The 27,544-nt window shown below is 52.3% G+C and overlaps 1 protein-coding gene across 6 annotated transcripts in view; it reads right to left on the bottom strand.

The window, feature by feature from the left end:
• GATAD2A (GATA zinc finger domain containing 2A) overlaps positions 1-27,074 on the bottom strand; it is a 62,758-nt gene extending 35,684 nt beyond the window's left edge. For 4 of the 6 annotated variants that reach the window (XM_084302903.1, XM_084302908.1, XM_084302906.1 and 1 more), the window contains exon 1: positions 27,010-27,074. The gene's annotated coding sequence lies outside the window, so the exon portion shown is untranslated. Of the gene's footprint in view, positions 1-14,578; positions 14,610-14,807; positions 14,903-27,009 lie in introns of those variants that run through there. The other 2 variants (XM_084302904.1, XM_084302905.1) reach the window with 2 other exon arrangements.
• Positions 27,075-27,544: the final 470 nt, after the last annotated feature.

Genomic DNA, 27,544 nt, shown 5'->3' with positions numbered 1-27,544 from the left:
CGAAGGGTCGCTGTCCCCGGCATGCTCCGCCTGCGGTCGGTCACCTCCACCAAAGGAGCTCCGGTGAGCTCAGAGGTCATCTTGTCCCAAAAGCTGGGAGATCCCGCCCCGTTCGACTCGTTTGCTTTACTATTTTCAGCACCCCGAAAGGTTCCAATAGGTTCAACGCATCGCTACGGAATTGCAGATATGGAAAGTTAATGAATGGATACGCAACTGCGTGCGGGCCCTGATTAGCCATCTAGAGGGCAGGTCTTGCTAATTATAGCTCATCCTATTAGTCCAACGCTTTTCTAATTAGTAGCCCACTGAAAACCATTGCTAGAGCTACTTCAGGGCCTTCACAGGGGTCTGACAAGCGATGGGCACTGCGGTACTTCCATGCTGCTCCTCGTGTGCCTGGCCAGGACGTGAACCAACGCTCCTCCATCGCCAAAACCTCCAAAATGCAACCCACATTACGCCAGGTCGCAGCAGGAGCTGCCGCATTAATCAGCAGCTACAACACTACTGCAGCAAGAAGGAAGCCACAAGTTGTGACGCTGCTGGGAAAAAGGGGGGAGGGAAAAATAAAAAGGGGGGGAAAAGGCGTTATTTGTATGGTGGGGATAGTGCTGGTGGGACCGGTGAAGGTCGTGGTGGCAGGGGAGGCAGAAGGATGGAGCCCACGCCGCAGGGACAGCCTGCACATCTCCAAGTCCTCCCCGAGAAATAGGAATGGGGTGACAAGAATGGGCTGGTGGCAGGGTTTTACGGGATTTTGGGGGAGCTTGGTGCAAACAGGATTCAAACAGGATTCTTCCCTTCCGACATGCTGTGCACATGGGAAGTCTGAGCTGCCGAGTCGCCTTCCTGAGCCTGCGGCCGGCCTCCATTTTTAACGAAGCGGAGCGCTCGGCTCCCAGAGTGCTCCTGTCATGGGACTAAAATAGTTTTCATCTTGCGAGGACACCAGAGGAGCACTTTAACTGCTTCACTGCCACAAAACGCTGGCGGCGCTGACCCACGCCGTGGAAGTTTCCCCGGCCGGCCCCGGGTGCCAAGCGCCAGGCTCGCTGCGTGGCGCAGCCTCCTCCTGGTTCTCCGGCACGGGAAGGTGGCTTGCACGGCCGCCGAGAAAACCAAGGTTAAAATGTTTGTAAAAGGGTGTTGAAGGAGTTATTTTTAAGGCATCTATTTAGGGCTTCTCGTAGGAAGCGGGCGATTAAACGGTTAAGGCTCGGAAGTGAAACTCTGTCTAAACAGCAGCTCCAAGTTTTGACAGTGCTTCCATCAGAAAACCTCTCTGCAGGAGGAGGCAGCGTGCGGCCGAGCCAAGGCGTTGGGTTTAAAGCCAGCCACCCAAGAGACACGGTGTTACCCCGCTGACCCCTGCCCACATCCCCCAAACCCTCTGAGTCAGGGCAAACCGCATGTTTCAGCCCCCAAAAACTTTCCTGTTCCAACTCCGAGCATGGCAGGACGGTCACGGCCCAGCAGCATTTGATATTCTGAAAAATATCCCAATTCTCCAGCATTGCTTACAAAGGTGGGATGCGACAGTTGAAGAGAATCACGGTTCTCACTCTGATACAGCAACTTTTAAAACTGTGCCAAGTGAAACACTCAGGAAATCCACCAGGCACTGGGCTGGAGGTACTTCACCAGCAGAGCAGAGATCACATCTACTTGTTCAGAGGTGACTTTGTCGCTTGGTGAAGGTTTTTCCTCTACAAAATGATGTTGAAAGTTGTAGATCGGTAAAACTAGGCATTGCATTTCTAGCAACGCCGCTGCATTCCTGCAACACTATCTGAAAAAAATGCAATCCACTAAAATTCGAGAGATTTACCATGCAAAAGAAGGCTTTAAAAATCTAATATTTTCAGAATAAGACGGGCTCCAGATTCTATAAGAAGATTAAGGCACGGAAACTATGACACAGGTACCACCGTGCAGCACTGCTGCTGCACATGCCTCCTCAAACAACCGAGATAAGAAAACTTCTGTACTTTTTGGAAGGCTGAGCGAACTGGTCAGCAGAAAAAGGAGTCACGTTTCAATTTAAATATTGACACACGAGGGGCTAGCTTCTGTCTCATGCGCTCAGGCTTTACTTCCATAAACATTTTTGAATACGGGAGTGAAGCCTTCCAAGCATTGGTCTAAAGAGAGAACCCGAAGCTGTACAGAAGTATCAAGCGGGGTTTTAAGCACCAAAATTTCAGCTGAAAGCACTTCTGTACGCTCCAAAAATGCAGCCTCCTGCCTGCAGGCGTCTCAACAGAATTCTAGGAAGAGCCACTGGATGGAAATAATAGTCACGGCACTTGTGTTAATACAAAAGCCATCATCATGGAGTGGGAAAGCACTTCTCTGGCTTTTTATGAATGTGCCAATCCACTCGGTACCTGGAGCACGTTAGTGTTTCACCAAACATTCAAGAATTGCTTTCTAACTTCTCCTGCATGCGCCAAGACCCCGGCGAAAGCTCCCGAAGCCCCCCCTGGCCGCCCACCCTCCGGTTTCAGCCTCTGTGCAGCGAGGTGCCACCTCGCAGGGAGGCAGAAAAGCTCCTTTCAGATGCTCGCTAATACCACCGCTACCAGTTTATTGTGCACGAGTCAGATGGCAAATAAAACCGGTTACAAATTAAAAGTCTCCCCGGCTCCCTCCTGAATTCCTGCGCCGGGGATAAAGCAGGCGGCTCCCCCCTCCCCGGCCGTCAATAGCATTCCTAATTACCCCCTTCAGATCAATGCCTGCGCTGTCGGGGCAGGGGCGCCGGGAGCCGTGGTGACCCGGGGGCGAAGCCGGTCCGCAGCGGGACCGCGTTGTGCCAGCAGCCAGGGAACTGCTCGAGGTAGGAGCAGCAGAGACAGGAACGGGAAAACTACTTACAGGCAACGGCTGCTCTTCAGACATGTCACCCCAGCACGTTTGTCCTTTGGGGGAGGCTTTATTTTGCAGCATTTGTTCTCCTAGTGGGTGCCAAGCCAAGGGGTGTCAAATCCCGTGGGAGCGCACGTGGGGCTTCAAGGGGCATCCCTGGATTTCCTATGGGGTCTGGGTGAGATGGGGGGGCCGCTCACGGCAGCACAGATCTCGCTGCTCATCTGCTGGTGTCCAGCTCCACTCTGCCCCCTGAGCCCCACCACGAGTACACAGTAGTATGTAGGAAAACAGGGAACCAGGGAGCGAGTTTTCCCCAGAAAATCCAAGCTGAGCCTTCTGAAAAAAATCCACGGGTGCAATCTGATCTCTCGCAATCAAAACTTGGTGTTTTCAGACCAAAGTGCAAACGCGTTTTTTTTTGACTCCTCTCGTTCCTAGCCTGGAAGATCTCAGTGGTAATCGCATTTCCAAGCTCCTTCCTCCCTCTGTGAACAAGCCCCACTTGGAGCGATCTACCTGTGTTTTCCCTGAGATTAGCCAAAATTCAGTCAAATGTGGGTGCCTGGGAGATGCAAAGATAAAGAGACCCCAATGATGCAGGTCAGAAAGAAAAAACGGTACCAAGTGGAGTATTTCTCCTTCCAGGCAGCTGCTCCAGACCTTGAAAATCTGGCATTCAGTAAGCAGCACCCGGGGGTGTTCAGTCACCACGGGGTTTGGGGTTTGAAGATGCCACGTGGAAAATGCCAATGGAAACCCTGCAGATGCCACACGGGAAACCTTTATGAAATGAGCCCCGGGTCAGCACAAAATGGAGCGCGTTTCTCCACAGGTTGGTGCAGAAGATCGGGCAGGCTCAAAACACCCAGATCACGGCGTGGTCGGCTACTCGTGAATAGAAACACCCCCGATTGTCTAGGGTTGCACCACTACGGGCTCTAGCAGACAGGCATGCGGCTCGCTTTTCACTCATATTGCGATTTATGTCCTCGACCGGGGGGGAAGCTTCCCCTGCAAATCTATGAAAAAGCAATTATTCCCCCAAAGTCCACAGGGGACATGCTCTTGGGACACTTAAGCTTCATAAAATTAAGAACAATGTGTCATAAAATAAGCAACAACAAGCTGACATTTCTAAATAAAGTCAACCTTCAAGCAACAACTTGGATAAACCAGTTGTGATCTGCTCTGGTTCTGGGCTGCCTTCCCCTGTGCAGACATCTCAGCAATTTCAAGCTCTCACTCCAAGGAACAAAGAGCTACGATAAGGAATTAGGAGAGTCGTCGAGCACAGAATACACCTCCCCGTGAAACGGGCAGAAAATATTTTTGTCCTTAATTTTGCAGTTAATAGTTATCCCGTGAAACTTCATCCACCGGTGAAGAAGTTGCATCAGACCTTCGGAAGAGCCAGGTCCAAGCAGGGATCTGCATCTGCTTCACATCTACCCAAGTGGATCTTTGTCATTACTGCATGGGCAGACCTGACTCATTAAATCAAAAATCTTTGCAAGAGGCTGACTTGCAGTCACAACAAAAAACACCCGGCAACGTCAGACAACGGGCAGGCAGCAGACGTGAACAAAGCAGTGCCCGTTTTGAGAAGAGGAACCGCAACGTTTGCTGCTGAGCAGAGGGAGAGAACTCCAAAAAAGAGCTAAGAATGGATCAAATGTCTTTGGGTTTGGGGCTCTTTGCCCCCTTTTTAAAAAAAAATTAATATATATATATATCACAGTTTGCTCTATTTTTTGGTTACTCTATTCCTGGCCGATTCCATCGATCCTCATGCAGGACTGAAAGGCTGGATGCATGCAGGACACCCATGTCCATCCATCCGTCCATCCATCCATCCACAGCAGCACTCGAGCTGCAAGTTGGCTTTAATCAAAGGGCAATCTGATCACCTAACAGCACAGGTGCGTGAATTTATTGCCTCGTTCCAAGTGCCCAACTCCAAGGAAGGAGAAGGGAAAGCCCTGGATCTCCCATTAGGGGTCAGAGGCTGAAATGAGTGGCAACATTTGATTAAAAAAAAAGAGCAGGTGGCAAATTGTTGTTTCTAGCTCTGGTGGATAAATCTGCTCTACTTTCAGCAAGTAAGCCGTGCCTTCTGCATTCACCACGTTTGCCCTGGGATGCCCGACCTGGGGGCTCTCTCTCGGCTGCTGGGCGATGCTCAGTGCTCCCACGAGGCTGTGCTGGGCTCTGCAGGCGCTCACCAAGTGCCAGAGACTTTAATAGGGCCACCTGGGAGTGAGCAGGACACAGCAGCATCTCGTCACCTTCCTGCACTGAATGCGGTAGCATTCGATTCCTCCTGCATAATCCCTTCTGTGCCTACCTGGCTTCAGCAGCAAACACAGCAGAAAGACTTCTTATTTTTATTTTTCGGAGCTCGTGATGCCACCCTCCACTACTGCTGCGTTCCCAATCTCAGTTGTAGGAGTACGTCGGTAACCCATAAGCTAATAATTTTGCAGCAGCAATCTTCGTTTTCCCCGATGATATTTAAAAACCTCGCCGAGGGTGTGTGCAGAGAATGACACCGCTCAGAAAGCCAAAGAAGGGAACGAAATGGCAGCTTGGCAGCCACCCAGGGCCACACCTATTTACAGGGGAAGCCGAGCACAGCCACCATCATTAATTAATTCAGAAGCCTCGGCACACACAACTTGATCTGGATGCAAAGTGCAGCCCCCACCTGAGATCAAAAGGGAGCGCTGCACGCCGAGCACTGCACGCAGCTTCTCTTCTAAATGCAAGGTTGTGGGGCAGATGTTCAGCCCCTGGTCCCGCAGCCAGAGGGCAAAAGGAAACCCGAGTTGCCCTTATCACCCCTGGGATCAAGGGGGGGTGATCCCGAGCAAGCCTAGCCACTAGTAACAAACCCCCGAGGGTCCCTCGACCCCAAACAAGCCCAAAGCAAGCAGACCCAGAAGATGAGCAAGGCAAAATTTGGGTGCTCGGCTACTTCAATGGCTTTTTGCGAAACGACACTTAACTTGCACATGAGGGTTTTTTGGGTAGAAAGCGACCAGAGGTGTTACAACTACGACGAACAGCCTTTTGCAAAAGGAAATAGTCTTATCGAGTTTGCGTATCTAAATGTCCTGAGGGATCAATAACATGCGCAATATTAAAATGAGTCTTATTTAATTACTTCTATAGGCTTCATCGGCGTAATTCTCAGGCACCTCATGGCAACGCAGGGATTAGAAGTCACCGATCGGTTCTTCAGCTGCCAGGACTCGCGTGCTTTTGTTCCCCAAACCACTTCTATCAGTTAAACTCCTGGCTGCTTGTTAAGCCATTGTCTCCAGCTTTGAAAACCAGCTTTGGTCCAACAAAGAGGAATTAATACATCCCTCTCCGGACACCTTTGCTAAAGGAAACCGAAAAAGCAGAATAATCCTAAATACCTTCAACACAAACTGAGGGAATAAAGATTGCAGGCAACGAGCCTGGAAGGGCACTCCTCCAGCACAGAGAAATTCACCATCATTTAAGACAATTTAAGAGAATTTTAGAGCTTTGCCAGCCACAAACTGCTTCACACGTGCCACACGCCAGACCACCCCTAAGGACACGGTGCCTTCCACCTCGTATTCTACGTTACTGATTAATCGTACGCTTTCCCACAGGGAGTATTTGCAAAATATCTTAAGGCCTATTGACACAAGTCAAAAAAAGTTCCTCTGGGTGATCTTCCTGTTCAACCCTTTTAGGCACATGCGTGGCCGTAACCCCTAGAGCATTAACAGCCCAATGCACAAGCAACCTTTCACGAACTGCAGGACACGCATCTGATGTTAGCCACGACTGCAAGCGCTCCTACTGCCTGCGAGCACGACTCCAGTGCATGCAGCAACGGGCACGCAGAGCCAGCCCGGATTATTCCGGAGCTGAGCGCCTCAAAATTACGCAAGGATTACCCGTCCAGTTTTATCCAGAACGTCCTCTGGCTCACTGGTACCTTCCCTTTCAGAAGAAGCCACACCACGAGCCAAAGCCTTCTTGCAGCATCACCTGTTTTCAGAAATCGGGATGGAAAAGCTGCTTTTGGAATGACATCTTCCTTTAATCCAAATTCACTTTTGTGGCTGGGGGAAGAGAAGGCAAAGAGAGGCGTTCATGGCACATCTGCTGGCCCTGCTTGAGCAGTGGGGTGGGACAGGATGACCTCCAGAGGTCCCCTCCAACTGTGACCGTGTTGTGGTTGTGTGATTCAGAATTAACCAAGGCATTCATGATATGCTTCTCCCTACTGCACGCATGGCCCAGAAATGGGGAACTCTGCCCACGGACCATGCCCAGCTCTTCATGAGCACAACCCAAGCCCCCGATGGAGTGAATCTTCACTGCACGCCCTCCAGAGATAGCAAATAAGATCAAGAGGAGTTGGACTTGATGATCCTTATGGGTCCCTTCCAACTTGGATAGGCCACGATTCAAGAACCTTTACATCAAGCACCTAAAACACCAAAGTTCTTCCGCTACTTACGACAGGCTGCCTTCTGAAACAATTGCTTTCAAGGACTACATCTAATAAGATTAAAAAAAAAACCAAAAACACAACAACAAGCTAGAAGAAAACCAAATTGCAGGTCCAAACACAACAGCATCCTCCTACAGAGCGTCACGCTACTACTGTGCCTGCAACAGGCACCGAAGTAATTTTACTATTGTACAATGAAAACCAGAAAATTGTAGACTTGTATTGTGTTTGAACCTGAATAGGTGGTTCGGTGTGTTTGTACACACTGCCACAAGAGAAACACACACACAATTGCAATACCTAATTCTGCTGGAGACGGGATTTTCTAAGATCCTATTAAATATGAATGCCTTCAGTTTACTTCCCCCTAATGCTCGCAAGCATTTCAAAGCCCGCGATCACATGGCTGCTGCAGCAAATGAACACACCGGGCCCAGCTGACAGCCCATGGCGAGGAAGTTGCTCCTACCTACAGCAGCAGGCAAACGAGCAGAAGTATTCCACAGCCTCTCTCGCACGACCGAGGTTTTGGAAACCTCTCCAGGGACCCGACCACCTCGCTGGAAGCAGAGGAGGTTCGCTCCTGTTTCCCCGGCCCCACGCGTGTCGCTGCAAGCCCTGGTGACCCGTGGCACTGCAAGGTGCCACCGACTGTGTCCCAGCACGGGTCCCGACAGCTCTCAACCCACGTGCCTCGAGGTATCGGGCCTGGCAAGAATGCGCCCAGCTCTGATTGCCTCGGTTCGTGTTTATACAGGAGGAAGCCCAAGTCAGAAGGTGACGCACCCGACACCAAAACCAGCAGACGACGTACTCGCACACTGATCCCTTTCATTCCACAAGCGAGTTCACTACAGGGCACCGTAAAATAGCAGGGAAACTGCATTCAAGTTGTTAGTCACCCCCTAATTGTTAAAGGAATTGGAGAGAGACTCTTCTTCCAAACACGGCAGGAGCAGAGCCCTCGCTGGGAGCCACGACGTCTGCGACATCGAGCTCACAAGCGTCCCCAAAGGGATGAGCTGCAGCACTGGTGGTCAGTATGAAGGAATATCGACTGTACAGGCTGAGAAGGGCAGCTCAGTGCTCCCAGAATGAGACTGGCTGGTGTGAAGTCCTGGAGCTCTTCCAGATGAATTATTTTCACGACAGAGCCAGACAGGGAGCACGCTGCAGAGGAGCTATACATGGAGAATGGTGCCCATCAGGTCCAGCTCGGTATGGGACTGGTTTTGCATGCAAACTGGGAGCAGGGAGTGCCTGATGAGCCACCTGGCAGGACCACCACCATGACTTGGGAACCCCCCTCCCAGATCCTTCCTTCCACGAGGACAGTGATGGGATAAAGAGGCTCCCGAAACGGAGCCGCCTCCGAACACCAAATATCCACACCCAACCACAACAAGCTTCTGAAAGTCATGGTCAAAGAAGCCCTTTAGGTTCACAGACCTGACCCTGCTGCTGAGAGACCAGCCGTTACACCCCATTTCTATGGGATTTACAGAGAGAAACATCATGGAGCTCAGAAATTCACCTGCCTCAAGCACATCACCTGCAAAAACACGGAGACTTAAACTAAGGAGCATAAGTGACCGAGGCAAACTCATCGCTCCCCTCGGTCGAGGGATTTACCCAACTTCTCGTTGGACACGTGATAATCCCAGCCTGTATTTGTCTGGCCTTCAGCATGTGTGGCTGGTTGTTAAATTTTACTCTCCTAGATCTTCCAAATGTTTGCATTTCCTAATACAACCAACTGGCCTTTACAGATTGCGGGGCAAACCCACGGACATTTTTCTGCTCTAATCTTCAGTTCTACCAGCAATTCTCATCTGGAAACTGAGATGGCACAGGGTTAAACTGTTTCGGAGATAAAAGCCAAAGATGAAGATTAAAATAAGACTGGAAGGAATTGTTGCTATAAGCCACATTTGGCACACTTCCTTCGTAACACACGTTTATACCCATTGAGCAGATGGGACAGCCGAGGCACAGAGATCTTTAAGTGGTTTACCCAAGGCAATACAAAACTTCTCCTCCAGAGAGGACAGGAAAACGCAGGCAGCAGTAAGAACATGTAACTTCACATCAGCTGGTCCTGAGCAGTGCACTTTTCAAGACAATTACCAGGAGAACCACCTGCAATCTGCCCACCACGCCTCCAAACAGCACCCACAGGACACCAAACCACAGCCAGCCGGTGCCATCCTGTGCTCAAGACGTGCCACTGAGGTGTGTTCAAACCCTACTGACCACGAAGGCAAGGAGGAAAGAAAGAGACATGCCATAGCTGCAAGAAGCTATGGTAATAAGCATTTTCTAGCTTATTTCTGTACGTTGAAACAACAGCACATTCCAATATTTTTGCTTAAGAGTCAACACATCGAAAGCTAGGGATGTGCAAAACTTTCTTGCTGAACTTTGATTATGTCTCATACAACCCCAACGGCCTAATCGGACTTATATTTCCCCAAAAAACCCTCAAAGGGTGAGCTGTGCCCATGAAGTGAGAACCACGCCTGCTCTAAAAACCAAGAGGAACGTGCGTGGGGAGCGTAGCGGACAACAGCTTCAAAAGCCCCAGCACGGCGAGGAGGCAGCCTGTAATTAAGACGTAGGAAAGCTCTATGGGAGAATTCCTTCCTGCCCCGTCTCGGCCGCAGTCTCCCGAGGTGATGCTGGACCAGGACGGGCACGGACAGAAGCATCTGAAGGCAAACAGCAGCTGCTTACCGGGTGCCCCGCCGCAGCCTCCCGAGCCCTGGCACACCACAAAGCCAAACACCGCCGGCGGGCCGCCAAGCAGCGCCAGCACCCGGCGTGGTCTGGAGGAGGGTGGGGGAAGGAAGAGGAAAAAGTGCTGAACAACAAAAAGGCAGCGTAGGAAACTGCGTATTAATAAACCTTAACCTTTGCTCTGTCGCTCTCCTGCAGGGCTTGCTGCGGGCGTTTCGCTGCCGGGTTCCCCACCTGAAAATGGGCCCGATTCACCCGACCTCAGTTCGCTGCCGTACGCAGGGCATTCTGGCTGAGAGGTGCTAAGCAGGGAGAAGGCATCACAAAGGAGTTAATAACCTCTTGAATTCCAGGTGTGCACACGAAATAAAGCAGGAATTGCCAGGTGAATGAGGGACAGCATGCTCAGCAAACATCCAGCTCCCCACGTAAAGGGATGCCACAGAAATGCAGAGACAAGGGGAGGGGAAAGGAGGGTGGAAAAGCCTTAAAAAAGTAGTAACAACTCACAAAGAACCCCAAGTGAGTCTTTTATTTATAATATAGATGCATAAATAAGCAGAGTATCTGATGTGCCAAACTTCTTGTAAGTTTTAAGGGCATGAATCTAACCCAAGCAGCACAGGGAGAGCGGGGACAGCCTGAGGAAACAAGGAGACGCTTCCAAAAAACACCCTTGTGAGGCTGTCCTGGTGCTTTCTAGTCCGCAAGAGCACGTTCTTTACCCTTTTATCCCCCAATAAAATGCATGAACATAGTACCAAACTACGCTGCACTTCACATGCTGGTCTACAGCCTGTGCTGCGACACCTCAGACACGGGCAGCATTGCACAAAAGCAAACGCTACTTCCCCCCCAAGTCTAAAAATAAGTCCGCCGTATTTTCAGATGCCACAGTCTCCAGGAACATTTGGAGGAAAAAAAAAAAATAAAAACAGTTCTACGTTACTGAGATTGTTATTGAAAAAGAATGAACTTGCAACCAACAAGTGCCTGTAAGGGGGCTCCTCAGCAGCACCGCTCTTTATGCTGTACCGAGAGCTCAGCGTGTGGATTTTAATTCATTGGGGAACACACACACCACACGTTTTGTTTCCAACTTTTTGGCCGTGAACTATTTGGGCAGCACCTCCCCGGGCCAGGAAGACCCCTGTCACCTCACACTGGTGCTGTACAGAGACACAACCTCCCAAAAATAGGGTGCTTTGTGAAACAGGAGCAGAAAAACCACACAGGTATCCCCCCCCCCCCGAGCATGGCAGTAAGAAACGTAACTATTAAAGGTAACTTCAGCCTGGGGAACAGCTCGTATGTGCATAATATCAAAGAGCAGGCTGTGATGCGCAAAGATTTGGGCTTTTAGATGTGTAAGAACACCCAATATCTGCTATCAGAGCCGAGCATCTACGCAGCGCATCTACAAGTTTGCGGTTCGAAACACACTCCATGAAAACAACCTAAATTTAGGCAGCAAAGCCACGTTTTCCGCTCAGAGGGAGCGCTCCCTGCCCGGCGAGGGACCCCGCGCTCCGCCGAGCACCGCGGCACCTCGCTGGCTCTGCCCTCCCCGAGTGCCTGCGCCAGATGCCGGGACCTCTGGCTGGCTGGCGGCCGGCCAGGGACTCTACAACACGGCCACCATTTCAGGAGGCACAACCGAAAGCACGAGATGATCTCAGACGTGGCCCCCCCCCGGCACCCGAAGGAGCTTTCAGCTTCGCGTTTAAAGCCCTTCCAGCCCCATCCACGGGCTATCAGAAGGCAATGCCTTTTAGTTTTTACACCCCCCCCCCCCAGCATCCTTCCTCCTCCTCCTCCTCCTCCTCCTCTCCCTCCCGAAAAGGAGCAGGGCACAAGCGCTGCGGGACTGAACCAAGAGGGCTGAGGCCAGGCAGGCGGGCAGGGCTAACGAGGAGCACACCCAGAAATAGCAGTGTAAGACCATAAGACAGTAAGCCCGGAGTTCCTCCCTCCGCTGGAGTTCCTTTGACCGCGAGGGGATAATTCCAGGGCAAACCTTAGACCACGCAGAGGGGTCCCCAAAGGGGACAAACGTTGTACGTGTGTACGCTCGTGGCCACCTAGCTGAGAAAGCGACCCCACATCCTTCATCGTGCCCTCAAAACTACCACACAATGCGTGAGCCCCCATCTGAATCCAAACCACCAATTCTGAGCAGCTCCGCATACGACTGCCAGCCTGTAATTACCCCAAAAGTCATAACACAGCTATATTAAGTTACAGCATTAGCATACTGACACTGCATCATACGCCAACTCTGTTGCATCATCGCCCGCTGCCGTAACCTCATGACTGTGTAACGCTGCTGGGGACGGCGTCAGCGACTCCTCGCTGCTTCCACCTCCGAGGAAAGGGAAATGTTTTCGGCTAGCTCCAGCTCCACCACGAGTCACCGAGCCATCGCAGATCCCCAACGCCTCCTTCCCAACGTAACCCACCGGGGTGGGTTTTCCCTTTGAATGCAGAACTTGGTCTCCTTTTCACACCACCACAGAACCAGAGCATGATAATTGGTACTATTTGGTCTTTTTCCCAAGAAAAGTTAGAAGAACATCAGCCCGGTGCATACAGGTGTCAGCTCTTACAGCCAGAAAGTCGCGTGCCAAGCCGCACAGCCCTCCCGATTTTCAAGACCACGCAGCAAGGGAGGGGGAAGAAAAAATAAGAGCAGCTCCCTCAGCCCTGAAACTAGCTTATTTTGTGATCCTGCCTCAGATACTTCACCACAGAGCCTCGTTGCTGTCAGGATATCACCCCCCTTTCTCGTCCAGGGCTCCACAACCCAGACAGGCAGCGAGGAGCAGCGGAGCGTGGCGCACGGGATGCGCCGTTCCGTGCGTGTCACAGCCCCTCGCACTGTGAGGTGGCACCGGGGCCCAGCGGCACCAGCAGGTGTCACTGCGATGTCACCTCCACTGCCACCCCCACCGCTCCCTACCTGTCTTTTGGGCTTTTACGGGACCAGCCCAAGAGGCAGGCCCAGGAGGCCACCGCGTGATTTAGGTAGACGAGGCAACCAACAGCACCCAGTTTCTTACTTTCTCGTCCCGTTTCCAGCCTCCGGTCCTCTACCTCTGCTAACCGAGCATCCTTTAGGGTCCTGCCGCGTCCTGCCCAGGCCTCCCTTGGCTCCAGACCCGGTCAGTAGCCGGTCCAGGAGAGCAGCGGGATCCCTGCCTCCTCCTGCCGACGCGCGGCTGCCTGCAGCCTGCCAGCATGTCTGTGATTCCCAACGGCCCCTCTCCGTTTTTCACTTCCTGTGTAACACTCTCTGCTAGCAGCTCGCCTGCCTCCACTTCCAGCTGCCTTCGCAGCCAGATGAGGGAGAAACATGAAAGCCAGAGGCACCTGCGAAGGAAGCCGGGGATGAGAATTTCGGGCCATTTGCCCGCCGACCGGTCGGCGTCGCACCCGGGAGGCTCGGTGCCGGAGGGGAAAGGAGGCTCCTGAATGAACCCAGGAGAGCGAGGGGCTGCCCGAGGAGCCAAGCGAAAGTAAAACCCCAAGCACCCGAAGGGGCTGAAATCAAATCCCCAGCAGATGCTGCGGGGCCAGCGAGTCGGCGCATCCCAACTCCCGTTCAGGAGGCACCGGTGATGCTGAATCTCCGGAGCCTCCTGCTGCTTCCACACATGGGGGGGACTCAAGCCGGGACCCCCGGGACCCCCTCATCAACCGGGGGCACAGCCCGTGCCATAGAGGGGGGGGCGAACCGGGGCTGGTGGTGGAGGGTCCCTGGGGGCTCGGCGTGTCCCCCGGCCCCACGGGCGGTGACCCCACGGGTGGGGAGCGGTGGCGGAGGCCGGGTGTGGTGCACCTTGAGGCGGGGACGGACTCTTATTGTGACATGGCCGGTGCCATGGGGGGGGGTGGGGGGGGCTGCCTGGGGCGGCCGCTTGGTGCGGGGCCCCCGGGGGCCGGGAGGAGGAGGAGGAGGAGGAGGAGGAAGGGGAGGGGAGGGGGGGGAAAGCGGTGGGGTAGGGATAGGGGGAGGGGGGGGTAAAAGGGGGTGCAGGGGGGGGGGGGGGCTGGCAGCTAGCACCCCGCCCCGGGGGTACGGGGGGAGGAGGAGGAGGAGGAGGAGGAGGAGGAGGAAGAGGAAGCAGGCACGGCGGAAAGCCCGGAGCAACTTTCCGCACCGAAAACCTCGCAGCTGCCGAACAAAAGCCGGCGCCGAGCCCCGGGACGACCGGGACCGAGACCGAACCCCCTCCCACAAGCCCCCCTTTCCCCCCTTCCCCCCCCCCACCCCCCCCCTCGGGACTTTGCACTCCCCGAGCGCTGCCCCCGCTGCCCTCACACCCTGAGGTTTGAGGGTTGGGGGGGGGGTTCCCAAATCACTCCGGTGCCCTCCCCCCTCTCCCCACAGCTCCCTCCCCCCCCCCCAAAAAAAAAAATCCACCCCCACCACCCCCCCCCGGCCACCGAAGTTTGGGGCTGGCAACTCACTCTCACGCCGCCTCGCATCCGGCCGCCCCCGCTCCTCCTCCTCCTCCTCCTCCTCCCCGTGCTCTGCTCGCCGGCCCCCGAATTTATTATTATTATTATTATTAATTATTATTATTAATTTTTTCTCCCCTTCGACCGGTGTCTCCCCCCCTTACACACACACACACACACCCCCACCCCCCCCGACCCGGCAGCGGCTTTCCCCTTTGCCCACTACTGCGCTGCTCACACATGGAGTCGCGGCGTCACCCGGCGGAGCATGCGCGGGGCAGGGCCCGTCCTGGGCCGTGGGGACGGGCCGGGGCCGGAGCAGGAGCAGGAGCAGAAGTGGGAGCAGTAGAAGCAGTGGTAGCAGTAGGAGCAGTGGCAGCAGTGGCAGGAGCAGCAGCAGCAGCAGCCGCGCGGGGGCCCGGCGCCGCTTCCGGGCAATGGTGGAGCAAGGTTTGTGACCCGGGGCACCATTGGCCGGAGGGGTCGCGGCGCTTTGGAAGCCGCCCGGGGATTGGCTGAAGAGCGGGCGGGGGGCGCCGCAGCGGGGCGCGCCGAGGAGCCCCCGGGGCCACGTGGAGGGAGCGGAGGAGCCCCAAGGGGGGGGGGGCGGAGGGGGCACCCCCGCTAAGCAGCGATCCCACTGGGGACAGCGGGGTCCCACCGGGGATAGGGCACCAGCAGGGCATTGCTCTCCCCCCCGGGCATTGCTCCCCACCGGGGTTTTCGTCTCCCCCACCGGGGTTTTGCTCTACCCCCCCCCCCCCAGGCATTGCTCCCCCCTCCGGTATCTAGAAACTTAGAAACTCAAAACCTCGTGTTTTTTTCCGAAAGCAGCCCCAAAACAGAGCGTGTAGGAGATGCGGAGCGAAGCCCGGGGTGCCCAGCTCAGGGCAGAGCCACCGGCAGCTCCGTGCTCATAGGAAACTTCTTGGGGGGGGGGGGGGGGGTCTGAAGCTGTATTCACCAGATCTCAAGCCTAGCACGTAAACCGATGGCCAAATGAACGGGAGAAAAACGGAACAGTTCATATAACTGACCCCACCGAGACGCTGGTGACCCCCCCGAGACACAGTTTGGGCCCACCGGCTCTCCAGCTGGCTACCAATTTCCTCGTGTCCTCGCCACGTGCTGCTCCCTCCCTGCCTTTTACTCGCCCGGTGTCACCCTCAGGGTGCCATCGGTACGGCCAGGGCAGCCTTGGCAAGGCACCCAACTTTCAGAGCTCGCCTAGCTCCCCACAGACAGTTTCTGTACCAGACTAACGCCACCAAGCCTTAATATCTCCCATTTTCCATGTTTCAGGACACGGGGTATCACCTGGACAGGGTCTGTTGGCTCCTGTCACCAGCCCGAGTGCATCGCGTTCCCTATGCCCCCCAAGTCTCAGGCTGATCGTTCTCAGCAGGGCCATACCCCGTGCTCTGGGGTCCTCCTTTCTCTAAAAAGATGAAGCTTCTGGCTCTGCAGTCACGTTTCTGCCACGTTTTCTGAAACCTAGCTGAAGCATGAATTTAGAAACGGGAGGGATGCCGCAGAGAGCTGGGGAGGTTGCCCCATAAGCACTTTTCTGCCAGACCTTGTGTGCGATGCTCCCCGCCAACGCGTTTCCAAGTGTGATGCTGATTGAAAGTGATTTGGAAGCAGAATAATTGGTAAAGTTCTTTAGAATTGTGATGACTTAATTCTGAGGCTGAAAATTAGTTTGTAGGTCCTGTGAAAAGACGGGGAGCCTGCTCAGTGGGTTACAACCACTTGTTTATACCCCGCACCCGAGCACAGAGGATTTCAGACAGCGACGGTCTCACGGTCAGCACATCACCTGAAATTTGGCCAACTTCTTTTTGTTTTACATTAAAAATGCCAGAGTGGCGAGGCCCCCACGGCCTTAGCCCTTCGCTGCTCCAGGTCAGGTAACCCTCACCCTAGGAAACCAACCCAACCACCAAATCCTTCAAACACGACGCACAGAAACGCCACCACAGGCCGAAGAGCACCTCACCTTACGCTTTTCTTTCATCCCCTTACTTAAAACATCAAAGCAAGCGATTATTTAGGAAATATTTGAGGAGTGGATTAAGAGGAGCTGTTGATCTTTTTTCATTTCGGTAAAGACCTCCTTCTCCTGGGGGGCCCCGTTGCTGGGGGACGGCACCGCTGCAGCATCCCGAGGGACTCGTAACGAAGTCACCTGGAAGGTGCAGCAGTGTTGTAATTACTTAACAAAGACGCGAGCTGCTGCTCTTTCAGTGAGAAACGAGTGCAGCAACTTGCTGGCTCTGCCAGCGAGAGAAATGCCGCTGCCACAGAGCTGTGCGTTCCTAGAAGTGCCTGCGTACGGTGAAGCAACTCTGCAACAGAAATGCATGCAGGTGAAGTAACTGCAACACGCTTGTGTAAGCAGCTGAAGTGAGACTAATCCTAACGTGCTTTGGGGAGGCAAGTTCTGTGAAACCTTAAATTAAGGAAAAAAATAATTAATCTACCTGTGTCTGTTTGACTTTAAAAAGTTTGGAGTTCAAAAGTTCTGTAAATGCGTATTTGGGTTCAGAAAAAAATAAAGCTGATGCTGCTTGGGTCCAAACAACCCAAAGCAGACACCTGAAAGGGCCGTTAAGGTGCTTTGCCTCTGGGTTAAACAGATCACCTCAACATCTTTGCCAGGTAGAGTAAGAGAGTGTTGGTGAAACACGGTTAGAGCAGTCCCCTCCTACCTAAAATAGCACCTAAAACCTTCACGACTCAGTGTCAGCGCTCCTCTAAGCCGAACGCGCTCCTTTTGGGGGCTCTGAGCAAAATACCTGGGCGCCACGCACCGCCGAGGGACACTTTCATTGAAATAGGCAACATCAGACTATTAACATTATTGGATTTTAATCTAAATTAAGTGCTGCGTTCAAATTAAAATCCAATAGTTCAGGAGCCGTTTAAGCAAACCAACAGCTCCGCTTTGGCCGAGCTGCTCCGGGTCGGATGCTGCAGGGTCCCGGCAGCGCCGCAGCGGCGTTACCTCACCGCTCCTCGCCTGGGCCTTGATTACACGCAGGCAATTAAGTGTCAGGCAGAGAGGGTATGGTCAGGTGGGAGAAGGAGAGCTGGGAAGTCGGTCGGCGTGCCCTGGGCGTGTCGTTACGGTGACGCTGCCGGTGGAGGCAGCAGCTGCGCCGTGGCCGTGCCTCTCCCCAGGGCCTGCAGCCCGCGGTGGGAGCGGTGCCTGCGGGCCTGGCTAGGAGCACCTCGGTTACTTCCATCCTTTCTAACAGTTATTGCCCAAATTTCAGCATGGAGAGAACCCAGCAGGACCCGCCGCATCTCGCTAGCGCTTGGTTTTCACTTAGGAATGTGGCATGAGCCCAGGGACCGGCACCGCTATCGATTCCGGTAGCCAAAACTGAGGTTACGTAGCCCAGACTCTGCGTTAACTCCGAACACCTCATCAAGAGAGCAAAACTTGGCTGGAGCCATGAAGTCCAACGTGAAGTTGGTCTTGCAAAGGTATTTCCCTCACTCCAGATGCAAAGTCCATAGGTGTTATCAGGGATAAAATATTTCATCCTTCCTACTTCATCCTTCCTGTACACTCTGCTGCCACACCTCATTAAAATACCACCCAACGTAACATACACCAGGAAGTTAATTTTGTTGCAACAAGAGCAGAATTTGGTACTGGGATGTGACCAGAAAAAAAGCAAGATGTAAAATTTGTGCCACATTCACAAATATCCCAGAAGGAAGGCTGAGATTAGGCCTTTTCTCAGAAAATTCAAGATACCGCGCATCGGAATTACAGGTCAAAGAAGAAAAGGAAGTAAAACCCGAGCCAGATTTGGAAGACTTGGTCATCTTCCTGCAACCAGCAGCAGATGCAAGAGGCACGGGAACATGCTAATGTTGGCACACAGAACAGGCTGAGCAGGTCCTGAAGCTCGGCAGCCGATATGTGCTTTACTTAGGGCAGGGAACATCACCGGATGGTCCAGAGGATCACGAAGGCAGGAGCACAGATAGCTCCGAATAACGCTTCATAGCAGCAGCTCCATCTGTTAGGCTCACCTGGTTTCCATCGTACACCAGGGGCTGTATAGGGGGGGTGTTGCCCTGGTGTCCGATCCTAGGATGACAGACTGCAATCTTTCTTTTTTAAAAAAAAAAGCCAGCCTCAGGACCTTGTAGAGAATGTATTTTTTGCAGGCTAGGAGTTTGAAATTAAGAGATTATATATTTAATTATTTAAAGGGAAGAAAGAATAGACCTGTAATCGTGCTACGACGGTGCTAGAAATTACAGGAATACAATTTTAAGATGGCTTATGCTAAGAATGAAAGGAATTCCATAGATTTGGGACCAAGAGACCTTCCTTTACTTATTTTCTGCTGAAACTGTGTTCCTGCAAGCACAAGTTGCAGCCACCACCAGCTGCTCAAGCCAGAATTTCTGGAAAGTAGTTCAGGAATATGGTAGGAAGTAAAGGGGTGTTTTTTGACAAGAAGAATCTGCCCTTCGGTCCCTATATGAGCCGCACCATGGGGTCTGTCGGCCCATCTCCCACCCGCGGGTTTTCTTAAAAGTTTTCTTAAAGGTTTTCTGCAGCAAAGCAGGACGCGAGATTGGAAAGGGCCAAAATTGCACCATCTAAGCGCTGAGGTGAATAACCCCAAAGAGAAATGAAAATTAAGCTTTCTGAACTGAAAAAAAAAAAAAAAAAAAAAAAAAAAGATCAGTAAGTTATTCAGGAAATGGGGAAAGCAGCAGACATATGCAAATACTGCCGGGCCAGAGATGGTGCTTTCAGCGTGATACGATCTGACCCTGTCCCTAATAAGCACTTTTATGGCTGGAAGGGGATATATTAGGAGCTCTGCTCCAATTCAGCAAGCGCTTCATGGACTATCGATTTTGCTCAGAAGTGGGAGAGCACAAAGTTCAGCCGGCATTGCTTTTTTTGAAAGATCTGCCAAAAGACCATCTTCCAGCTCCCCAAACTGGTCCTCTGCAGCCCGGCGCAGATCGCTTCGGTTAGGCTCGTGACCTGCAGCTCCGGACACAAACGTTTTCGCTGGCAAACAGTGAGTCAGAGCCACAGAGCCATTCTGGCGAGGGATGGCTGTAAACAAGCACCTCTCGCTTGTTTACTGATCGCCGTCACGTGGCTCATCAGAACTTGACCCTGATTAGGAGAAGAATTAACTAGTTGGAGAGAACTCTGCTGAGGACCTATATGGCTCAGATCCCGGCTGCCCCGGTCCCACGGGAAGCAGGACCCCACAGCCTGCTCTGCACCAGCGGGACTGCTGCTCGCCGGCTTTCCCTGCTAAATGAAACTCAGGGGCTGTGCCACAGTCCACATCTGCAATCAGGTGATTTTATCGTCATCTGCTGATTTCCTCTCCTCTTGCACACGTTGCTTTTGCCTCCTCTGACTCTCCGGGGCAGTCTCTAAGTGCAACGGGACCGCGGGGCTACTTACAAAGTAATTTTAAGTATGAATTGCCTCCTTTTGGAGCATGATAATGAACACTTTCAGTTGTGTACAACTTTTTTGTTGGCTCCTTATTCAAAAATATTTAAATTACTAATTCACACTGGTATCAATATCTATATACACTGAAACCCTGGATAGGGAAAGCAGAAGAGAGCTGATGTTAATACGTTGTTACTGGCCAGTGCTCTTAGAATTAAAACATGTAAGACCTTTCCTCCAGCATGGAGAGAGTCTGGTCCTTCTCGGATTTTGGTCTTTACCACCCTCCAAATTAGAGGTAATTGAGGAAATATAACTATGACCTCGATAACTAATAGCTTTTACCAGTTCTAGTAGAGAACTGTGTTCTCGAAGCTCTATTTGTAGCTATCCCATTTCCTAGAAAAGCAGCTTTTATCCTTGAGGGGACCAATCGGGCTGACTGGAGTGCTTGTGCTGAAGTGGTTAATTTCTTCAGAAGATAAGGAGCAGATCTACAGCTGTACAGTACTGTAAATGCCATGCTCAAAACTTTGCTCTCACCCTTCCTCTGACACACTCGAGGCGTTCCTGCACAGGGCTGCGACAGTTTTCAGGAACTGCACCAAAGATGCTCCTGATCTGAGCTCGAAAGCCAGCCTGTGCTGCTCAGCTGAGCTATAAATTTGCAAGGTATCAACTTAAAAAATGGTTCAAGAGGATTTTTCAGCAGGATTTGTGTTTATCCACTAAAGCATCTTGGAAGCTGCAGGTTTGGGGTTGTTGTTGTTAACAAAGCATCACTCGTTGTTAACCAGATTTGAACAAACTCCACAGTCATTGCTGGCCACTCAGTACACGGGGCACAGAAAAACCCGATTCAGGACGGATTCGGTTTTACAGTGCAGACCCTACAAATTAAGGGTTCCAGAGCACACAGGGAACGCTTCTCCCAAGGCCAGTGGGTTTGTAGTTGCAGCATGAGGAACTCCACCTAAATTCCACAGATGGATTTGAGCAATTCCCAGCAGTTATTCTCTCAGTCCAGCATCAGACCAGATTCCTCACGGAGATTAACACCGGCACGAGCAGGTATCTGGCTGCATGGGTGCCGTGACACCGACACTTCTCTGTGGTTTAACAGACGAGTACTGCCCAAAGATCCTTACGGTTGGGGTAACTGAGAAATAAAGAGCTGGCAGAAAGCATTCTTAATTCTAAGTCCTGCCTAGGCAAGGCTTTTTTCCAGTGATACAGTTCTGATGGAAGGGGATACAAAGTCCTCTTACTCCAGATTTCTTCCAAGTATGCAGTGATTGCAACAAAAGGTAGATAAAGAGCAAAAATTAGGAACTTTGAGCAAAACACCTTCAGAATACTGCCCCTTCTATAAAGCAGGCATTTGCTTTAGGGCTGCAAAAGGGAGGGCTCGTTTTTTCCTGGCTTCTCAGGGGACCCAGCCCGGGATCAGCATTGCACCGAGACCTGCACTGCATGCAAAGCCACCTGTGCCATCCCGCTACAAAATCGCTGCCTTGATTATAATTAACTTGATTAAAATTTGTAGCACGTCGAGGCCAAACAAGCAAGTTGGCTGAGCCTCTCAACTTTCTTGTAACCTTTCAGAGGTGAACAGAGGTTTGACAGTTCAACCTGCTGTTGGTTTGCTAGAACTCGTGGTAATTTTTTTAAGATGAATGCTCTGAGCCCTTTGTTACCTGTTGCTGCCAAGGACTCGGTGTGTATTTGCAAGGTGCCAGCACAGCCTCACCATCCAGTTATGTCACAGGCAATCACGGGCACGCTGATGTAAAGCCAGAGTCTAAGAAAGCCTCGCGAGGTTTTGCTGATCTCCATCAAGGTGACTGGATAGTTATCGGAGTAGGAAAACCTCTCTATTTTCAGAAGGATTATCCGAGTCTTACACCATGTTTACTGTAAGCATTTATTAACATTGTTCCTTCTGCTAATAAGATGTTTATTATCAGCGTGTAAAAAATGCCAGTCTTCTCCCCTAACCCTCTGCTAATTCCCTCTCTTCCCCCAACAGAACTGTACCAGGTCAGTTCCATAACCTGCTTTCCTGCTGAAAAGCAAGGCTTAGAAATTAGATTCATTTCTAAATTTAGGATTGATGGGATCAGCCATTGCTGGTCTTTTTTTTTTTTTTTTCTTTTTCAGGTAGATTTCAAGGCAAAGGGATTCATAAAGCATCTCCTGGTCCCAGGGCTTGCTTAGAGTTTACCAAGTCCTCACCCAGGAATGTCAGCGTGCTCCTTTGCCCTGCTCGCTGTGCTTGCCCACCCTCACAGAAGCTAACGTGCTGCTTGAGTTGGAAGGGTAAAACCAGGGGATTCTTCCAACAGACTCTCATGGTGTAAGAGTGAGCCACAAATTCCACCGTTTCCCCCAGCTTTGTGTCAGAGCAGAGAGGCTGCTCAGTGGGAACAGGAGGAGTTCAGAAAGCAGAGAACACTTGGCTGTGTCAGTGGGTTTTGGTGAGCTGTCTTCTGAGCTGAAATTTGTCCTGGACAACAAAGCCAGGTACTGAGAAGAGACTGAGGGGGAGACCCCTCGCAGCCATCACAAAATCCTACTGGTTACGTGCCGTTCCCAGTGCTTTGCCAAGAGGTGGCTTGGGAAAAATCGCATCTAGTTCACCCAAACCTGCAGCTCCCTCTGCTCCCCTGTGGGGAGGAAGCTTCTCCTCCACCACCTCCTCACCCAGCCTTGCCTGGGACCTGCAGGGGTGCCTGCAATAGAGGAGGAGAGGGACTGCCACAGAGCCGCATCCCATGGTTTCAGTGCTCTGACGAGTCATTTACTTGTTTAATAACTGCAGAAAAGGACAGCCCAGTTCTTATCATCAGGCTCTCTAGAGATTTGACATCCTTGGCATTGTATCCTAAGAGGAAGGAAATTTCTCACTTCCCTAGCTATTTCAGTTATATAAATCAGTTGTTGAGGGAGAGTTTAACTGCTCTGCGCAGGGGAACCAAGGCAACTACACATGGGCTCCCCACGGGCCAGGGAGATGCTGTCTATAAATTCAGAATACAATGTTTATAATGTATCAGTAATTACATGCGAGTACGTTGGGAACAAATGGGAAAGCTACTAGCTAGAAAAAAAGCAGCAACTTGATTTTCTACCAGCAGTCATGCCCTGAGTCTGTCAGAAAACATCCCCAGCATGGTGGGTTGGGGTCTGTCACCAAACACCAACCGCAACCTCTCACGTTCTCCATCCTCCTTGGAACTCCCTCGTCAGCTGGGTTCAGTGGCAGAAAATTAAAGAACTAATAAGAGGCTATTAATAAGGGCTGCTGGGTTAGAAGATAAAGAGTTTTCTGGCAAAGAGAAAGTTGCTACGGGCTGCAGAAAGAAGAGTAAAAAGATGGATAAACTCTGAAAATAGCTCTGGTAGCTCCATGAGCATAAAGCCACTGGTTTACAATGGAGGCAACCCAAGAGCAAATGCAGCAGGTATTCCAATATTCCAGCTTGTTACTAACACCCTCATTATTCACTTTAGCAAGGACTGGGTCTGAGCTAAGCAGCAGGATCTAGTGTGAGTAGACTGCTGGACGATGAAACTCTGGCAAAGAGGGGGCAACTCGCACGTGGCAAGTGTGTCCGAGTATCTGCTTCCAGGGAAATGCCATCTTCCAGGTGAGAACCCTTCACAGCTAGCATGATTTGCTTATTTTGCAAATCTAGAGACCTATTTGATTAAAAGTAACGACTCAAGTGAACAGGCAGGGAGGATTCTGTCCTGCAATGGGAACTCTTGTCCTTCTCTGAATGCCAGCTTTGGAGCTCTCTCTTCTAACCCTGCTGAAGAGTACTCCTAGAGGAGTACGCTCTCCTGGGCTTAAGATGGGTCAACAGCCTTGGTTGGTGTGATTTATGTTGCTTAGGTAAAAATACAACATCCTTTATGCTGTGACCCCTGGCATCTGAAGACTCAGATGCTCAACAGCCAGCCTACCTGTGCGCACAAGGTACAAATGCCTTCAGTTTTCAAACCCGGGCAAGAAACAGCACTGGTCAGGTTTCCAAAAACACGCACACCACCTTGCTCTGCAGAAAAGGGAGTTAGTCAGCAAAGGGGTATTCTTTAGGGTGTCTTCCCTCATTGTTCTTTGGCTGCAACGTCCACTGATATTTTTGGTTGCAGACCAAAGTTGTGAAATTGGGTGCTCTGAGTCAGCCCAGAAACGCAGATGAGATTGAAGCCTGGCGTCGTGTGAGGAATGGAGGACACGACCGACAAGCTGGACCAGGGAAATATTTTTCATACATCTTCTCAAAGTGCTTTTTCTCTTAGCAAAAGAGCCACAGAGATATTTCACACTATGGTGGTGGCCCACGGACACTGCTCAGTTCCTCAAGGGGCCATGTGCACGCCAGGGGATGCGAGCAGGCCGGGAGTTTTGAAACGTGGGCATTTTTAATTTAGTTTGTATGATTTTAACCCAGTTTGTATGGGCCTCGACATCACAAAACATTCGAATCCTCCTCCCACAGTGCTGGGCTCCTACAGGAAAACGTGTGAGGGTTGTCTCCTCTTCCCTTGGGAGTGCTCACAGAGATGTGGCTGTGACCCGCTGAGTAAAGTCACTGTTTTTAATTCCCTACCTGCCTTTGGGAAACTGCGACAACGCACGAGCCAGTTTCTCCAGGCTCAGCGGGCTCCTTAAATTCAAGCTGAAGATATTAGGGCCACAAGCAGGCAATCTCTCTCTCTGGTCCAAACAGCTGAACTCTATTGAGACGAGAGACATTCAGTTAAAGCTTAATCTAGTAATGACTTTGTATTCTTTTTGCTGCAATAAGGAGGTTAACATTCTATGGGGCTGCCTCTCGTGCACAATCCTTGAAGCACTCAGCCTGTTATGAGGGAAACCGGATAATTAACTTGGGATGAAAGCGCGTTCCCATTCTTGAAGTAGCTTTCAGAAGTTACTATGTTCGTGTGCTTTTCTTTTCAAACAAAAGTTGGGGTTTTTTGTAGTCCCCAACTCATCGCTTATAGACAAGTTTCTTCCTGCAAGACCCTCTGGAATTGCTCACGGCAACAGGAAATTAGGATGTTTAAAACGAAGCCAACTGGGAGCCATGAAATAGCCTGCGGCATTTCGCTTGCTGCAGAGAGCAGCCCCTTGGACAGCGGGACATAGGGACCACTGGCACACAGACGTAATTTCAGTTCTGCTCGCGTGGTAACATCATCTGTTTTACTCCCTGGGAGATTTAGCCACTGTTTGAACAGCGTGTGCGCTCAGGTTTGTATAACACGTGTCATTAAACTCTTGAAAAAGTCTTCAGAAAAGAAGAAATCATCTGTGCCACTCAGGCTGAGAGGAGAAGCTCCATCCACAAGAAGCCTGCCTGCTACAAAACCGTGTTTTCTTCCTTAAAACTTTGTGCTTGGGACAGCCATAAGAAACGCTGCAGCACTCTGCATGATTTTCTTTGCACTTACTAGTGCTTCGTATTGCACTAGTTCAAACAAATAGCACCAATTTCTAAGCTGATTAGTCACTACGTTTCAGGGTCCTTCTCAAATTAGAGCAGAGAGAAAAGCTTTTTCATGCCTTAAACTTTTTTTCTTGTTTGGGATATGCTGCTAAAACACTCTGAAGAGTCAGAATTTGTGAAGTTAGACACTTCTCAGCACTTAAACTCACAATTCTTTTACCTACAGCAACTGCCAGCGCACGCAGCTCCTATGCACGCTCCTTCTTCTCTCTCTAGCTTTTCACCACGCTTATCACAAAGACAGAAAAAAAGTGGCGAAAGGGATAGAAAATTAATAACGGATTAGATTTTTTTTTCAAAAAGCCACCTATAGAGGTTCTGTGAAACATGGCAGATCGCTGGGGGTGAGGAGAAGGTGGTAGACCACAGACAGGATATAACTTTATTTTGAATCGAGCTCGTCTCGCGTACAAACTAAATCCCACCCCCCCCCCCCCCAAAAAAAAAAAAAGAAGTCGTACAGAGATGAAACGCTGCCAGAAAAAGAAAGTAATTGAGTTCCCGAGGCGAGCGCGACGCCGCGGCGAGGAGCACACGGAACCTCCGCGCATCCCCAAAGCCGGGCAGAAGTCCTCGGCTTTGGCACCGGCCCCACCAACCACCTCCATCTTAAGTCCTGTCGCGAATCCAACCCATCTGGCACCCTCCAGCAAGCAAATGCTGTTTTTTTTTTGTTGTTGTTTGATTTTTTTTTCCTTTTTCTTTTTTTTTTTGTTTTTTGTTCCTCCCCGGCAGGTCCCCTCCGGGGGCCACCTCCTCGCCCCGCTCCCCCCCTCAGGGGGGCACCCAACCTTTTGGGGTTCCCCCCCCCCCCCCCCCCCCAGCTCTGTCCTGTCCCGTCCTGGGGTGCCACTTTGCTCCTGAGGGGGGGGCTCCGGGGCACCTCACCCCCCCTCCAGGTCCTCGCCCTCTTCTCCCTTCCCCTGCTGTCCCTTCCCCTCCCCGCCGGCCCTGCCCTTCCCCTCCTCCCCCCCCGTGGCCCCGCTCCTGCCCCCTATGGGGGGGGGGTGGGGGTGTTCCAGGAGCTGCCCCCCCCCTCCCCTTTTTGCCCTCCCCCCCCGACCACCGGGCAGCTCCCCAGCCGCTCTCCTCCCCTCCCCCTCTCCACACTTTAATTATTATTAATTTTTTTTTAATTTCCCCTCCCCCACCCCCACCCCGGGGCCAATCCCCCAGAGGCCTCCGGGCCCTCCCCTCCCCCCTCAACCCCAGGGGGGGGCCTTCAACCTCCCCCCCCCTTTCCCCTCCCCCCTTTTCCCCCCCCCACACCCCCTCAGGGCCCTCCCCTCCCCCTCCTCTCCCCTCCCCTCCCCCCTCAGCCCCCGGGGTCCCCTCGGGGCGCCCCCCCCCCGCCTTTTATCGCCCCCCCCCCGGGCCCCTTTTCCTCGCTGTCCCCGTGCCGTTGAAGGGGGGGGGGGGTGTGGGGGGGGGCAGGGGGGGGGGGTCCCGCTGTCACTCACTCTCCTCAGCCCCCTCGGAGCCGCCTCCTCCTCCTCAGCGGGGCCCGGGCCGGACTGGGGCCGTGGGGGGAGGGGAGGCGGCTCCCTCAGGTGGCCACTGACAGGAGGAGGGAGGGAGGGAGGGACGGAGGAGGGGGCTGCGCGCGCAGGGAGACCCCGCCTCGCTCCCTCCCTCCTCCCTCACCCCCCTCCCTCCTCCTCTTCCTCCTCCTCCTCCTCCTCCTCCTCCCTCACCGCCTCCCCCCCTCAGGCAGCGCGGGACTCCTGTGGCGGCCGCCTTTTCCCGCCCACCCGCCGGTTGCTAGGCAGATTTGGGCCAAGCTCCTCTGGCCCCGCCCCCGGCTCCGTGGAGTGGGCGGTGGTTTGTTGTGTTTTTTTTTTTTTTTTTCCCCCTTCACTCCTCGCCCAATAAAAAGCCGCCCTCCGGCCCCCGCCGGCCAATCGGTAGTTAGAGCTCTCTTTAGGCCCGCCCCCCTTCCCGCTCTAAGCTGTGAGGAAAAGAGGCGGGGCGGCGCGCTGATGGGCAAGCCGCTGG

The sequence above is a fragment of the Netta rufina genome (assembly GCF_964035555.1).
Source record: "Netta rufina genome assembly, chromosome: 28".
Lineage (NCBI taxonomy): Eukaryota > Metazoa > Chordata > Aves > Anseriformes > Anatidae > Netta > Netta rufina.
The sequence above is the reverse complement of the archived record's forward strand: the minus strand, read 5'-3'. Positions and strand labels throughout refer to the sequence as shown.